This window comes from Elgaria multicarinata, chromosome 10, assembly GCF_023053635.1.
Source record: "Elgaria multicarinata webbii isolate HBS135686 ecotype San Diego chromosome 10, rElgMul1.1.pri, whole genome shotgun sequence".
Taxonomy (NCBI): domain Eukaryota; kingdom Metazoa; phylum Chordata; class Lepidosauria; order Squamata; family Anguidae; genus Elgaria; species Elgaria multicarinata.
In genome coordinates this window covers 80,785,422-80,803,172 of record NC_086180.1, presented here as the reverse complement: position 1 = coordinate 80,803,172, position 17,751 = coordinate 80,785,422, and positions in this window count along the sequence as shown.

The following is a 17,751-nucleotide window of genomic DNA, read 5'->3' as shown; positions in this document are numbered from 1 at the left end:
GCAGTATGATCAGCGCTTGCAGTGCTGGGAGAAACTCCTCAAAAATCATTAGGGAAAAAAGTGTGCTACAATCCCTGTTGGGTCTGCAATAAAGGTTGAGTCTTACCTGTGAGAAACTGTTTGACTATTTCTCCTCTCTGTGAAGAAATCTGGTGAAATTGTGTCCCTCTCCATTTCTCTGCCCACAAATAGGATGCAGAATTCATGAGGTCATTTTTGCACAGCCCTACCTTAGTTTGCCTCTGCATATTCCCTTGGCCCTCAAGCAAAGGTTGCTGCTATGTCTTTCCGAGCTGTTCCTCATGAGTTTAAATTAATGACACGAGACAGGATGGACTCCCGTGCCTATGCAAATCAGTAAGCCAGCGGGGTTACTGATAAGTGGGAAACAATTTTTAATTTTAAATTACTGCTATTACCTCGTGAAGTGTTGGAAGAGACATCTGTTTTCTGTTGTGCTAACTGAATTTGCAGATTATGAAAGCAACCATATGTTGAAAAGCACACTGTAGCTGCACTTTTTCAAAAGAATCAATTTTCTCCCTTTTGCTGAAGCCATATAGTAAACATCTATCTCCTATAGTTCCTAGCTGAAATGGTCCACCCCAGAATCGCTGAGGCCAGGCTCCTTGCAATGTGAACAAAGAAATACAAGGAGCAGCTGTGTGTCGTGACTGACTCTGACATCAGCTAGGATGACTCATGAGATGAAGAGCACACTTCATGTGGGGCTCCCTGGTACTAGTGAGACCCCAGTGGCACCTCTCACATCAATAGTATAGGCTGATGGGCCCTCAGATGCTTTGGCTGCTTCTGCAGAAGCAGACTCTGAGGGAAAAGATGGTAACAGAAAAGAAAAACAAGTTCCTACTCAACTCTCGAGTGTGTTGGCTCCAGACTGTGGATACACAGTTTGCCATGTGGAGACAAAGGCCTTAGCTAGACCTAAGGTTTATCCCGGGATCATCCTGGGGTCATCCCTGCTCATGTAAATGACACACAGGATATCCCGGGAGCAGGCAGGGATGACCCCAGGATGATGCCAGGATAAACTTTAGGTCTAGCTAAGGCCAAAGTCTCCAATATTCCATTTTTGGGCAAGGTATTGGAGTGTGTGGTGCCCTCCCAACTCCAGGGATTGCTGGATGAGATGAATGATCGAGATCCATTTCAAACTGGCTTAAGACCTGGTTATGGGACAGAAACGGCTTTGGTCACCTTGGTGGATGACCTATGTTGGGAACTGACAGGGGGAGTGTGTCCCTGTTGGTTCTGTTGGTCCTCTAAGCAGGGTTTGTTACCATTGACCATGGTACCCTTCTCAGCTGCCTTGCTGGGATGGAGGTACTGTTTTACAGTGGCTTCCTTCCTTCCTGGAGGGGCGGACCCAGAAGGTGGTGCTGAGTTTTGGGGTGCAGTGCCACAAGTACGCTGATGACACCCAACTCTATTACTCCTTTCCACCCAATTCCAAGCAAGCTGTTTCGGTGTTAAACTGGTGTCTGTTGGCAGTAATGGACTGGATGGGGGCAAACAAATTGAAGCTTAATCCTGACAAGACAGAGGTGCTCTTGGTCAGCCGAAAGGCAGATCAGGGAATAGGGATTCAGCTTGTGCTGGATGGTGTTACACTCCCCCTGAAGACACAAGTTTGCAGCTTGGGTGTACTCCTGAGTTCAGCCCAGAGCCTGGATGTCCAGGTTTTGGCAGGGGCCAAGAGTGCATTTCCACAGTTAAAGCTAGTGCACCAGCTGCACCCTTTCCTTGAGATGTCTGACTTGGCCATGGTGGCACATGCCTTAGTTATACACCATTTGGATTACTCTGACACACTCTATGTGGGCCTGCCTTTGAAGAGAGTTCAGAAACTTCAGCTGGTTCAAAGAGCTGCAGCCAGATTGCTGGTTTCAGGGAGCATACATCTCCCCTGTTAAAACAGCTTCACTGGCTTCCACTCTGTTTCTGGGCACAATTCAAAGTGCTGTTTATGACCTATAAAGCCCTATATGGCTTGGGTTCAGGTTATCTGAAAGACCATATTCTCCCATATGCGCTCTCTGAGATCTCCTGAGGAGGACTTTCACTCAGTCCCACCAGCATGCCAGGCACGCCTGATGGGTATGTGGGAGAGGGCCTTCTCAGTGGCTACTCCAAGGCTCTGGAACTCCCTTCCCAGGGAGGCTAAGCTGGCTCCCTCTGTGCTATACTTTTGGAGGCAGGCAAAACCATTTTTGTTTCAGCAGGCTTTTGGAACTACTCTGGACGTTGTTAATATATTGGAGTTCCCCCCTCCTTTTTAATCTGTTGCTGTTTTTTTAATTGTATTTTTAATTGTATTTAATTGTATTTAATTGTATTTTCCTTTTGTAAATGTATATTTATATGATTTAATTGTACATACTTGAAAGGTTGTCACACAGAGGAGGGCCAGGATCTCTTCCTAATCATCCCAGAGTGAAGGACACAGAATAATGGTCTCAAGTTACAGAAAGCCAGATTCTGGCTGGACATCAGGAAGAAATTCCTGACTGTTAGAGCAGTATGACAATGGAACCAATTACCCAGGGAGGTTGTAGGCTCTCCCACACTAGAGGCATTCAAGAGGCAGCTGGACAACCATCTGCCAGGTATGCTTTAGGGTGGATTCCTGCACTGAGCAGGGGGTTGGACTCAATGGCCTTATAGGCCCCTTCCAACTCTATTCTATCCTTCTCTGATTTAAGGGCAGAACAGATGAAAATAAGGACATTCCATTAAGGACCCTATTCCCATGTCAAACATCACTTCCCAAACCCCATCCCTCCACTGTTACCCATGTTGAAGTATTTTTGCCACCTGAATATATGCAGCATGTGTGTTTTCTCCAGATGAAGCCCTCGGGGTCCAAAATATTGTGCAGCCCTTGGTTAGAGTTTCAGAAGAGCAATGGAGAGAGGCAAGTTCATACCCCACTCAGCAATGAAGCTCGCTGGATGACCTTTGGTCAGCCACAATCTCTCAGCCTAACCTACCTCACAGGATTGTTGTGGGGATAAAATGGAGGGAAGGGAGAAGCAGAAACGGTGGGTTAGACTTTTTATCAAACACTCTCCTTCTATATATTCATTTACAGTGCTATGTATGTATACTTAGTAGACCCCCCTTCCATTTGCAATTGAACATGTTCCTTAGTATGCATTTGTTGGGTTTCCCTATCCTTCACCCGCCAGATGTTGTGAACTTCACCTCGTGTCAGATGCAGCCAAGAACAGGAGTTATAGTCCAAAACATTTGGAAGGCACCAGGTTTGAAAGAGCTGCAATTTGATTCTAGTTCCAATGAAACACAGTGTGATGGGATAGGATCAACACTAAACTATTTATTGAGCTATTAGAGGAAGCAAAGACGTCGCTTAGCATGGACTCCTAGGAAGCAAAATGTGGCAGATGTTCTTAAGCTGGAACAAACTCTCTGTAAGTAATTTGAATAACTGGTGAAGCAGGTCCTAGCAGGCAATGCCAGAAAAAGTATAGGAATGTGACCAGGGCCATAAGAAAGCCCTGTGGATATGTAGCAGAATCACTGCGCTTTTCTTTTCATTTGCTCTTATGCATATTAAAAGTGTTGCCCCCTAAATGCTGCTAATTATTTACATACATAGACACATTTGTATTCTTTCTCAAGGTTCACAATTATCCAGTTGCACATAAATGACATTTTGGATAGTCTATAGGAATATATTATCAAATGCACAATTTTTATCTGATTCCCCATTCTATTGCTTGTTATAATTTCAGAATAAGAAGAGGCAGACCATAGGTTGTGGTTTGGTTTGGTTTTTCATCCCACTTTTCTGATAGTTATTCTTTTAGGATCAATTTATATCGAACCATTTAGCATCCTCCCTATAAAGCTGTGCAAATTGCCTACTTAAATGGCAATGTCACTTGACACCTGATTAGTATTCTCAGTTTTTAACTGGTTGCCCTTTCTGTATGTTGTGTTTTGAACAGCTAAGAAGGAAAAGCAGGAATTGTATCGCAGGGAGGGGCATACACGGAGAACAGGACTATTTATTGCATGTCTTTCCAGCTCCAGAAAGCTCCCAGTGCATGTTTCTCATGAGTTTTGGATGGAGAAATGATTGGGTACTTCTTCCTCTACCTGCATCACTCAACCTCTGGGCTTCTAAAAAAAAAAAAAGTCTACACCTTTTTTTTTAAGAAAACGAAAACTGCAAAATTTAAAACAGATCAATCCAGATCAATCTGTCTTGTTTGTACGCTTCAGCTTGTCACCTTCTATATCTGTGAGGTTTTTTTTTTACCAGTCAGTAACAGGCGTTGGTCCTGAAAATTTAGCTGTCAATAGGCAGGGCCAAAGCGCACGACTATTCTGGGGCTTTATGGGTAATTATTTGAGTCTTTGGCCTCAACTAGACCTACCGGTCAAGCGCAATGGAGGAGTGATGATCTCGTGATGTTTTTATTGCGAGATCTCCCCCTCTGTTTACACATGGCACGTGACGCCCTCGGAGGGAGAGGATGTCGCGCCCACCATATTGTTTTTTCTTAAAGAAGAAGAACACACAAATGTAAGTAAGGTAAGGTTTTTTTTAATTTAAAATAATTTTTCCCGCTCCCCCACCCCACCCCCTATGGGTAAAGAGTTCCTGAGGAGCTCTGCACCTGGTGGCAGGTCCCAGCTCCTTGCAAGGAACCACGAGGAGCCAGGACAAACAGCAACACCCACACACATGTTCTGCAGTCTTGGGATCAGCCCGAGACTGCAGAAAAAGCAGGCTCAAAGGCTAGGGCAAGATCCGGGGACAAGGTAGGGATCATCCCTCCCTGCTCCCAGGATCGCTCCAAAGGTTTAAGGATACTGAGATGCAATCTCAGGTGGCTGAGATCAAGACTTGCCAATGCAATCATTTCTATGCCTCCTATATTCCCTTGTGTTTATCTTTTCCAAAATACCTGGTAGATCCACCAAATATTAAAATGAGGGTTGCATTCACTCGGGCAAGATTAAATGCTCTTCCATTGGCAGACTGGGTGGGTCGGCAAAAGGGGGTTCCTAAGAAGGATAGAGTGTGCAGTTGCAATTCCGTATCAATTGAAGATACTACTCACATACTGCTAGAATGCTCTATTTATAATGATCTCAGAACCGAATACATTGGTCCGTTGTTAAGATTGTTCAAGAGAAGGCCATCCCTTGTTAAGACATGTTTCCTATTGTCTGATGCTGAGAAGTATGTATCCTTTAGAACTGCCAAATTCCTTGTCAATGCTCTACAAATACATGCCATGAAGTCAAAAAGCAGTATGGAAAACTATTCAACTCTTAATGGATTGTTGGTGGAGTTTTAAATTGTATTGCGACATGGATGCAAGAAATAAAGAGATGACACAAACTGTTGGATTTAAACTGGGCCACTTTTTATTCAAGATCTGCAAAGGGGGTACCCTATCGGGCATCCAGTCTGGCCTTTGCACAGACCTTTCTATATAAGGGCGAGCCTTCTTGGCCAGTGAGTGGCACTGTGTTTTTCGCTCCCCTCCTGGCCGTCCCCTTATGGGGTAGGGAGACCTTCCCTTGTCACCCCCAACCCATGGCTCCAGGCTCAAGGTGGGTGAGAGAGGTCGGCCTCAGAGGTGATCCTTATCCCCCAGCCCGGCCACAAGGCTCAAAACTGGGAGCCCTCGGGAATCACCTACCACTGGAACAGTGCCTATGAATGCTCACCATTCAAATCCCTCTGGATGCCCATTCCTACCTGCTGAGGTCTGCGAGGGGTAAGTGGCCTGCTTTTGGCCAGACTGAAACCCCTCCCAGCCCAGTGTTGTGAAATCCTGCCCAATCTGCGATGGGCACATCTCATCCTTACCCCGCCCGCAAATCCCTCCCCACGCCCAGGCTATGCCGGGCGTGGCAGAATGGGCATAGTGTTTTATTCTTTGTTTTATTCTGTGTTTGTGTATAATGGCAATTCTCCCAGGATCCCCTGTGTGTCATGTGGACGCACAGGGATGATCGGAATATCGCCCCATCTAGCTATGGCCTTTGGTATTGGGCAAGCCAAGCGGCTGCACATCAGAAGCCAGCAGGTACATAGGAAGACCTCATCTATACACCTGTACTATCTCATAATTTACACTCATTCTAGTTCTCCGTGTGTTCTGCTGCATTGCTATCCCTGTTATCTTTGATATTTTATCTCCTATAACAGGTGCTGAAAACAAATGCATCACATGTGTTCATCTATTTCTGCATCACTACACAATACATCAATTGTGTAGTGTGTATAGAGTAGGCATGTGCTCCGCTCCGATTAGGAGCGTAGAAGCAGTAGCGGATTGGCCTGCTCCGCCTTACCCAGAGGCGGAGTAGGAGCAGACCGCGGACACCTAGAAGCAAGGCGAAGAGAAGCGACCATTTTTCGGAGCTCCTAGTTCAGGCGGAGCGCTCCGGTCGCCATCTTGAAAACATTTCGCCCATAGGATTGCATTGCGGCAAATAATCATGGATAACTACGTTGTTTTTGAAGCTATCATTCTGGAAATTCTTGTGCACAGAGAGTCGTGGATGGGGGTCATTTTGAGACTACTCTCACCTCTCTGCGTCGTGCGGGTCGCGCGCTAGAATTTTTTAAAAATCGGGTCAACAGCGCGGCTCAAATGGTGATTTTCGGCTTTTCGCCCATAGGATTGCATTGCGGGAAAGAATCGGGGATAACTGGGGGGGGGTTAAGCTATTGTTCTGAAAATTCTTGTGCTTAGACAGTCGTGGATGGGGGTCATTTTGAGACTATTCTCACCTCTCTGTGTCATGTGGTTCGCGTGCTATATTTTTTTAAAAATCGGGTAAACAAACATTACAAACAGGGACAGCGCGGGTCAAACGGAGGTTTTCGCCCATAGGATTGCATTGTGGAAAACAATCGGGGATAACTGGGTTGATTTTTAAGCTACCGTTCTGAAAATTCTTGTGCACAGAGAGTCGTGGATGGGGGTCATTTTGAGACTACTCTCACCTCTCTGCGTCGTGCGGGTCGCGCGCTAGAATTTTTTAAAAAATCGGCGGGAAAAATACCTTTTTCAAAGGGCTGAGGGGCAGAGTCAGCTCCCGGTCATGATCACATGATCCCAAAGTTAGAGGAGGGCATAGGCAAAACGGGTAACTTGGGATTCTGGGAAACTTCTCTTTCTTCATCTGAACGGACTTTTCCCAGTGTTTTTTAAAACAGTAGCCCCACCAAATGCACAAACACAACCTGAAATCATATACTAAGCCAAGAATAAGAGATAGAAACACAGCACTGCTACCCACCCTAACTTTGGGGAACAACTGAAAAGATGTGGTGGAAGGGGATGAGCTCCCCTAGGGCATCTCATCGTGGACGTGCCCCCACTCTCTCCTGCACTGGAAGGCCATTAGAGCCTTCCAAAGAGAGTAAAACGGTGGAGCAATGCCTATCATGAGTCGAAGTGAGCGTTTACTTCTTAGTGGTGGAGCGATGCCTATTATGAGTTGAAGTGAGCGTTTACTTCTCAATCTCACAGCTGTTGGTGAAGCAATGGCTGTCTTGAGTTGAACTGGCAGCTACTTCCCCCTCCCCCGGGCACGTCCCCCTATTGCTGGTAAAAGACAGATATAGCCTTTTTTAAAAAATTCTTGCTGTTTATTGAGCAACACTGCTGCTTTTAATTCCACCCCTCCTTTGTTTATTTATTGATTTATTCCATTTTATATGCATTACTGGCTTATCCTTGGCTCACTTCCTTATGCCCCCAGAAATGCCAGCTGCATGCCTGCCTGCCTTCCCTCCCTCCTCCCCTGCCCACCTCGCAGGGATGTTGTGTGTGTGTGGCTTTGACTCAGGGAAGAAGTCCTTCCTGCGCTCACTTGGAGTTTTGGAAGTTCCAAATTTTGCAGGTTTAAGCCCCGCCAAAAAACAGGGGATGATGGGACTGCCTTGAGTCTCGGCTTGCGTATGTATCCCTGGATAAGCTGTCATGGTGGTGAGTTGAGGTTTTTTTTTTAACGTGCAAAATTGACGGAGCTATGGAAAGGGGTGTTGGATTTTCATAAATTCCCCAAAAATCAGGGGATGATGGGACTGCCTTGAGTCTGGGCGTCCATGTGGACACATGGATAAGCTGTCATGGTGGCGAGTTTGAGGTTTCTAACGTGCAAATTGACGGAGCTATGGAAAGGGGTGTGAATGGGGTGCCCGATTTTCAAAAATTCCCCAAAAATCAGGGGATGATGGGATTGCTTTGAAACTTGGTGTGCGTGTGTATACCTCCATGAGGTGTCATGGTGCCAAACGTGAGGTTTCTAACTTGAACAGAAAAAAAGTTGTTTACTTTTTTAGCTTTCAATGCAAGCCTATGGGGGGGGAAAAACAGAGCTCCAATCCGGATCCGGAGCTCCGAGCAGAGCGGAGCGGAAGTGGGTGGAGCGGGGGCGGGGCGGAGCAGCCCGATCCGGAAAATGGCGGATCTGCAAGTGAAGCGGAGCGGGGGGTCCGTGCACACCCCTAATATAGAGCATTCTCCTTTTATTTACTTTAGTGGAATTGTGCGTTGCCCCAATTCAGATCAGCACCAGTGTGCATCAGGAAGGGAGGGGAACCAAACCTTCCCCCACACATTTGCTTCTAGAAATGCCCCTCCCCACCAAGCCGAAGATTAAAAAGAAAAAAATTAAAAACCTCCATTGGTTTCAATGGAGATTTTTCTTTCTCTTTTTCTCCTTACAAGTGGCGGTGGGGAAGTAGGTGGAATTTCAGAAAGCAAATGGGCGTGGGGAGGTTTTCATCCTCCCCTTCTGGTGTACAATGGTCGTGATTGGAACTGCGGGTACATGCAGTTATTCTAAAGTAAAGGAAAAATCTAAGGCTCAGCTACATCCTATGCAATTAACGTAACATGCAGTTTGACCCTCAGCTCTCTTTTGTCCTCACCGCACCCTTTCAACCAGGCAGTCAAGCAATAATCCCTCAGATTTCTGTAGTAGATATATTTTAAAGCTGTTAACAGAGTACTCACACCCATGCATCATTCTTAAATCACCCTGAAACTGAGCAATGGTATATAGACAGTCAGATCAGGCAGAAAGCTTAAATGTTCCATGTACACATATGCCAAGAGCCAGCACAGTGCTGTGGTCAAAAGAATGAGCTTTAAGCTGCAGATAGTTAAACAGTGGAATCTGCTACAACAAAGGATGCTGGTGACCATTAACGTAGATGGGTTTAAAAGGGGATTAGACTCATTTATGAGGCATGAGTTGTTGCTAGCCATGATGGCTACAGATGACATCCTGGATCAGAGACTGCTTCTCAATGCCAGTTGCTAGGGAACAACAGCAGGAAAGAGCTATTGCCCTCATGTCCTGCTTGTGGGCTTCCCAGGGGCATCTGGTTGGCCACTGTGAGAGACAGGATGCTGGCCTAGTCTAGTTAGGCCTTACATTTTTGAAAGGACAATCCACAAATTTTGACAGCCAGAAAAACAGCCAAAAGCTTATGATCGTTTCTTGCCTGTTCTCGTCACGACAAGAACCAAGTTACTGACTGCCCAGTCAGGAAATGGCTGCCAGGCAGAGAGGGGCAAGAAGATTTTTTTTTAAAAAAGTGCTGTGCTGGATCAGACAAAAGGCCTATCTAATCCAGCATTCTCTTCACATGGTGGCCAACCATATGCCTGTGGGAAGCCCACAAGCAGAACATCACCACAAACACCATCCTTCTCCTCGTGTTCTCTGGCAATCAGTGTTGAGATCCTTATACAGATCCTTGCGAAACTCCGATGTTTACATTCCTCCCTTGCAAGAAATTGCCGTGTATTCCCAACTCTTTGCTTTCTGTTTATTATACTCTTCCTGGTAATTTGATTCAGCTTTTTTTTTTTTTTTTTTAGCATAGACAGTAGAAACCTCAGATTAGCATACCTTTTCTTTCCTAATTGGCTTTTCATAGCCAATCTCTTCTGATTTGTGAGTTATTGATCAGTTCACTTTAAAAGAGGTGGCTTGACTCTCTTTGCCCAATCCTGATGAGTTTAGACATTTTTGTCTATTTCACTAAAATGAAATAGAATTTAAACTGTCTGCACCTACACTCTGTAGTGACAATTTTTACTAGGAAATGTGTGTTTTGATTTTATATGAGAAATTGAGGCACTGCCAAGTATACAAAAGGTACAAAAGAAAACATTAATTAATGAGTGTTACTTATTAAGTGCCGCTTTGCAGGTGTAGCAAGAAATCACAACAGTTTTGGGATGTTTAAAATATTAGTCAGAGACATGTATAAAGGTGCAAGTCTTGGAAGCTAGGAAAACTTCCGTTCGGTGACTTGTTTTCCAAACAGGAGCTTCTACTAGGCAACATTTGGTGGCAAGTCTAGTTGTTGTGAGCCATGATGGTTCTCCTAGACCAGCGGTTCTCAACCTGTGGGTCGTGACCCCTTTGGGGGTCGAACGACCCTTTCACAGGGGTCGCCTAAGACCATCGAAAAACACATATTTCCGATGGTCATTTATTTGTAATTTATTTCACAATATATAATTACATATTGTTTTTGTGATTAATCACTATGCTTTAATTATGTTCAATTTGTAACAATGAAAATACATCCTGCATATCAGATATTGACATTACGATTCATAACAGTAGCAAAATTACAGTTATGAACGAAAATAATTTTATGGTTGGGGGTCACCACAACATGAGGAACTGTATTAAAGGTTCACGGCATTAGGAAGGTTGAAAACCACTGTCCTAGACAAAGTTGCAGCTAGGAATGTGCAAGAATTTCATTCAGCTCATTTGACATCAGATCTTTCCCTGTTCACACCCCCAAATGCAAACTAAAGTACATTTCTGGGATACATCTTGCATATTCCCCAGCTTGTGATCACATTTGCAAACTGCATTAGTAAGGAAAGTGCACACTTTTAAAAACAACGTTTTGAAAAACAATGCATTTTTATACATTAGCAAATGGGGGAAATATGCATTTGCATATGCACTATAAAAACATGAACGTTTAAATGCACTTCTTCTTCTTTTGAAAAAAGGTAAGAAAAAGCACACATTCAGGACAGGAGCAAGGTGAACTAAGCCTTAAGGTGGAACTATGAGAACAACGACAAGTCCAAACCAACTGATTCTCCAATAACTTGTTGCCACTTTTGCTTCTGCTTCTGCTGTTTCTCATCCTCCAAGTTCTACGACTGATAGTTATAATGGTCATTATAATTATCATCCTGATCTATGCAGGTTTGCATCACAGCAGATGCACACGGGCAGGCACGTGGCAGCGTTCATGTGCAGCCAGTCACAAAAATACACTGTGCTGCAAAAATGGCAATATTCCTAATCCCAACAAATGCTCGCTGCGTTCCACTCCCACCCCGTCTTTATAGCTTTCACAATGTTGCAGCAGAGCAGAGACAGCTCACAACCTCTGATCAGTCAATCTCCAATTTAAAGATGTGTACTGTTGGCAGACAAAATGAATTCCAATTCATTAGTTGCTTGATAAGTGTTCAATTTTCCTCAGCTTGTATCTAAATAGGATGCCGGTCATGGCGTAGTGTCTCTCCTCTTTCTCATTAGTATTTCCATTTGCAATTTACCTTCTGTGCGACACCATATGTTTTATACATGGCTGTGTTAGCCTCGGCGATCCAGCCTCTGGAGTGTGCTAATAATGTCACCTGGAGGTGCAGGGTTTAGTAGTGGCTTGATTAGTAAATATGATCATGTGAAAAGGCTGCATAGGGGGGAAAAAACCCTGATAGCTGCTTTTGAAGGTAATAGTCGCACTTGGTGCGCTATGATTGATCTCACACTTCCTGCATGTCTATTGGGGTGTAAGAGTGAAGTATTTGATGTTCAAAATGTGCCCGTCCAGCAATTTCCAAGCAAGCCTCTTGATATTTGCTGTGGGTAATGATGTACTTGTTCTCCAGTAATTCCATTTTCCCTGCTTGATAAAATGTTTGAAGTTTCCAATAGTCCATGTCATTATTGTTGTTTTGCTGTTGCTGGGAACGGTGACCTTGATCATTGCTTTTCTTTGTGCAGCTCTCCCCCCCCCCCCCCATAAAAAATGGGTTCACAGACTTCTGAATATTTCAACACCGGTCACATCTCCTTTTTTAAAATAGATCTGACATTGTCATTAGTCACACTGAGATGTCTTAGCTGTTTACCTACTTCAGCGTTACAAAGGATATAAGGAGCTTTATGGAGTTTGCACATAGAGATCACCTTTGGATAGGTTGTTTTGTGGTGGTGTCATTTGAAATTTCTACCCAAAGTGAAATTCAAAGCATTTGTGGTGTTTTTTTATTTTTTTTTTATTTATTTTTAAAAAGTCTGTTGTCACTAGATTATCACCTGGAATGAAATTTTAAGCTGATATGGAGCTTTTTTACCAGGTGAAACGTCAGAGGAACCTAAGAGGGAAGCCAAATGATTATAAACTACTAAATTTATAGTGGTTTATAAATTCCATAGATTTTTTTTCTTTTTCCAAATCTGCATGGAAACAAGACAGAACAGATATATAACTGAATACATGTGAATGAACATGAGCTGGGTCCCAGTTGGTCCAGCCATCCCTACAGAAAAGGGAGAAGTATGGAAAAGATTAGCACAGCACAGGCTGGCTTCCCCCAGCTCCTTCCAATCTCCATTTCTGCCTGTTGCTACTCAGTAACCCTGTTCCACGAACTCGAAGCCCCATCACATCTAGTCAAATCCCATCGCTTCTTCTGTCACTGCTCCCACATCGCTTCCTGAAAACAGGAAGTAATTAGCCCCATTCAGGAGAAAGCAGTAACCGGACTTAATGAGGGGGTTTTTTTGTGGTGCAATAATGGCCAGAAGGGGCGGAAGATGGGCAAGAGGCAGATGACATGTGAGTATTTTGCGAGTGCCCAGTAATGAGTGTGCAATAAAACACATGTCGGATGGAGCTTCATGTCTTCCTGGTACAAGCTGCTCACACTATGTATCTTCATGTGTAGGCTAGGGCTACCCTGAGGCCACAGCTAGACCTAAGGTTTACCCTGGGATCATCCAGGGTTCACCCCTGCCTGAGCACTGGATCCCCTGTGTGTCACCTAGATGAACAGGTTTGACCCCTGGACGATCCAGGGATAAACCTTAGGTCTAGCTATGGCCTAAATCTCACCCATACAACCCATATCACAACCACATTCACAGGCTGAGAATCTGGGGGAATGGATTATTCTCCAAGTTTAAGAAGAAGACCAAATTGCCCCTTCCCTTTAGCAGGGGTGGCAGGGGGTTGTTTCTTGTTTAAAGCATTATTCTTCTGCTGGCTGTCATGCTGGAATAGTGGCAGCAATACAAACCTGCTCTCAATAGCCTAGCTTCCATTTTCTTAAATTCAAAATGACCCATACAAAGTGGTGTCAGGTTTATGATTTAAAAGTGTTCATCAGAAGTTTTTTCTGAAACTATTGAACAAAGTAACAACCTCTGAGATAGCCATCTCAAGGTCTTTGAGAGCGGCCAGGATGTACAGCTGGATGGCTTTCTGACCATGTTTGCCCATGTTTTTTCTTGAGGCATAGCAACACAATTCTGGTGATGCAATCCAGTGTTCATATTGCATATGGACACTATGATTGGCTCACAAGGCTATTATTATGTGACATGTAATTGAAGAGTGTGGAGAGTTTGTGTGAAGTGTTATTGTGTAAAGTTCCTCAACTATGTTATGTTTGCTCTACGTAAATACTTGTAAAGTAAACTTAGATTAGTAGTTCAAAACGCTACTGTGTCTGAGTATTCCTTCGCTTCGTGAACATCTGCCTGCTGCCAGTGACCTCTGTCTCTGCTGAGGTGTGCTTGCACTCTGTGCATGCTCTGAGGGAGTGCAATACATCAGAATCCTAACAAGTGGTGTTCCATGGCATTTGGGGGACAGGGAGACATGGGGATCATCTGCACCACGCAAGATATTCCACTATGAAAGCAGTATCAAAGTGGTATAGAAAAGGCAGGAGCCACATGACTGCTTTATAGCAGTATTGAAGTGTACTGACAACTGTTGGGACCCAGGCCTTAGCTAGACCTACCTTTTAATCCAGGATGGAGGAGGGAAGATCTTGTTTTGTGTTTAATGTGAGATCCCTCCTTCATTTACATGTGACGTGCGACGACCTCAGGAGGAGAGACGTCACACCCGCCATTTTTTTCTCAAAGAGGACGGCGCGCACAGACGCTTGTGTGCTAAAGGTAAGTTTTTAAAATTTTAATTACATTTCCCACTCCCCCCACTCTAACCCCAATGGGCACAGCACTCCTGAGGAGCACGGCGCCCCATGAGCGGCTCCTGGCTCCGTGCGAGGAATTGCGCAGAGCCGGGTCAAGCCACAGCAATGGGCCACACATTCTGTGATCTCGGGCTCAGCCCAGGAACATGGAAAAAGCAGGCCCCAAGGGGAGGGCTTTATCCCGGGCCAAGGGAGGGATCATTCCACCTTGATCCCAGGATCCCCTGTGTGTCATTTGGACACACAGGGATGATCCCGGGGTTCTCCCCATGATAAAGCCCGGTCTAGCTAAGGCCCCATTGACACATACCATATACTGTCTTCATACCACTTTCATAGTGCAATACACTGCTTGGTATAGATGAGCCCATGGTAGCCACCAGTGGGGTTTGCCATTTTTGTGTGTGCCAGCTGCCATGTTTCACCCTGATCCAGAGCCCCATGTAAATTCCGATGTGCATGCAAAGATGTATGGTCCTTTCAATAAAGAGAACAGCTGCACCTGCATCCAAAAGATGTGTTTACTCAGCGTAGCGCTTCATTGAAATAGAAAAAGAAGATACTGCTACCGGGGGGGAGGGGGAGGGGGCTGTGTAAGCGGAGTTATCACCATATATCTGGGGTCTTCTTCTTCCCCACTGTACGTAAAAGGCTCAGGGGGGTGGGGGAATGCTTGCAAAATTGTCCATCAGCTGCATGCACCCCTGGCCAGCTTTGAATCCCCACCAATGCAAGTATCCCCAAAGTACCACCACACCACTGAATTTTGGTGGCATGGTGGTGGCAAAAGGACAGATTTCCCCTTCCAAACAAAGCATGCAATGAGCATATACCTCATTGTGATGACAAATCATGCTCTTCTGAGTATCTCAGGATCAGATTTGCCTTTAAAACAAGGTGCACATTTACCATGCACCTTGTTTGCAAGCAGAAATGCCCTGCCATACCATCAAAATTCAGCAACAATTCAACACTCAGTGGCTATTTTGGTAGTAGGGTTGTTTGGCCCCTAGTGGGGGCTGGGGGTGCAAAAATTGCCCCTTGGCCCTCCAACCCTGTTCGAGATTCTAGCCCATTAGGAGCATCATCAGATAGGGAGAAAATGTGTTTCTTTACCATCGCTTTCCTCCCTGCTTCTGTCCATGTGGCCCATTCAGTGGCCATTTTCATCATGCTGCTTTTCCTGCACACCGGGCAATAAGCAAATCTGCTTATGCCGGGTTAAGGGAGGTCTTAGCCCGGCCTGACCCTGGAATTCCCTGTGCATCATCTGGATGCACAGGAGGGAGACCGGGCCTCACACCATGCTAAGACCTTGTCTAGCAACGGCCAAATTGGGCTTGTTGCCATTCTCAGTTCAAATATAAGGTATGTAGTAGTTTAACCATAGAGATGGTCAGGGATAGAGCAGTGCCACTTTGCATCCATAGAGAATCATGACCAATGATATCCTTCTGTTTACATCCAGAAATTCAGTTGTGACCTCCAGCCTTTCTCTCTGAGAGCTGTGTTGAAGCTCTCTCTCTCTCTGAGAGCTTTGAGAATAGCCTAGATCTCCAGGGTTACCAGAATGCTGCAAGAGGGGCACATACTACATTGCTAGAGTAACATGAAGAGGGCCTTAAGTAATGAGAAATCAAGTGTTTTACATATATGTGTGAAGCAGACCATAGTGACCCTGTACAGAAGACATGCTAAGCCATGGTGGTTAAGCACTTTGAGCTAAACGTCATAGCTTAGCATATGATTTAGCATGTCATGTGAATCATTCCTAACCATGGTGGATACATAACCACAGTGTAAACATACTCACTAACCATTTGCTGTAAAATGGTTAGCGGACTAATCATGGCTTAGTGTGTCATCCGAACAGGCCCAGTGTTGAATTTCTTCAGTTTAGGTTTTGTTTGTGTGTGTGTGTGATGTATGTTCACTGTGTTTATCTGATGGTTTTGGGTTTGTTTGCTTTTAAATATTGGATCAACACAGGAAGAATCAATGAAAGCTGAGCTGCCATTCTTTGAACTTCAGGCAGGACTTCAGTCCAGAAAAGTTTAAGCCATCTGTTTGTCAGTTTTTAATGTGTCAGAAGACTCTTTGCTGTTTCTGACCCAAAGGGACTCCCTGTACTCTATAAATACTGCAAGATAGACAGAAGTACAATTTGCAAACTACCTCATGACACCAAAGAAAGGGATGAAATTTCACTTGGCAAACTTCTGTACAATGCAACCCTAAATAAGTTTTCTCAAAAGAGAGTTTCACTGTATTTAGTAAGGCTTACTCCCAGGTATTTGTTCAGTGGATTGCAGCCTAAGGCACTGTTAGCTCAGGTGTCAACAAACTTAGTAAACCTTAGTTGGAGGGTCTGAATATGCAACAACAACAACAAATTTATTTCTTACCCACCTCTCTGTTTGGATCAAGGCGGGGAACAACAATAAGTATAAACACATAAAATTGATTAAAAACATGGTACATATTATTAAAGCATCCTAAAAACATCCTAAAATTCCACTGGGTAGGCCTGCTGGAAGAGACCAGTCTTGATAGCTTTCTCAAATGCTAAAACACTTTTAAGTTAATGAGTCTCCTCCAGCCCAAAACTCTGGGCATGGAACTGCTGCTTTGATAGTTTGGTTACACCCAGGCTTCATGTAAAGAAATTTTTGGATAAGAACGTTCTCTTTCAGAAAAAATGATGGGGCAAATTCTCTGCTTAGGATGCAATGATGTGTACCATCTCCTGTGACTTGTGGTAGTCTCCAATATTAATAAATAATTAATATTCGCAATGTCTGCTGAGGTATTATCAACACCACTGCACCCTGTTTTACATATTTCCCTGGCTAGTCCAGGAGCACCCTAATCTTTATATAGCCAGACATGGCAAGCAGTGTGGAGAATGGCCAAGATCTTTGAGCAAGGAATTCCTGAAGTCATACCACTGTATCTGCTGAACATTCAAATTTCCGTAATTCATTTCCAGGCAAAAAGATAGCCTAAGGCTTTTTACAAAATGTGGATCAACACATCTACAATCTACAATCTCTCACTACATTAACTCTAACCCTGCGATCATTTAGGGTGGACAAAAAATAGAACTCCCAGAAATCCATGCCAGAATAGTCAAGAATGCTGGGAGCTGAAGTCTAAAACATCTGGAGTTCTATTTAATGCCCACCCCTGATTTAAAGGATAGAACAACTATATATGTGTGTGTTGTTAAGAAGATTGAATCCATCACCTTCTCCCTCTCAGGTTAACTGCCTACTCCCAACTGACAAATCCCGGTTGTCAGTCCTGACTGCCAGTGAGAGGGTGGTCTTTCCCTTTTCTCTCCCTGATTCTGTCATGGAGAAGGGGCTTCCCTCATGAAAGACAGGTCCTTAGGCCAAGCACTTAAGCCTGCTAGATCAGTTTGTTAGAGCAGCTATTTCAG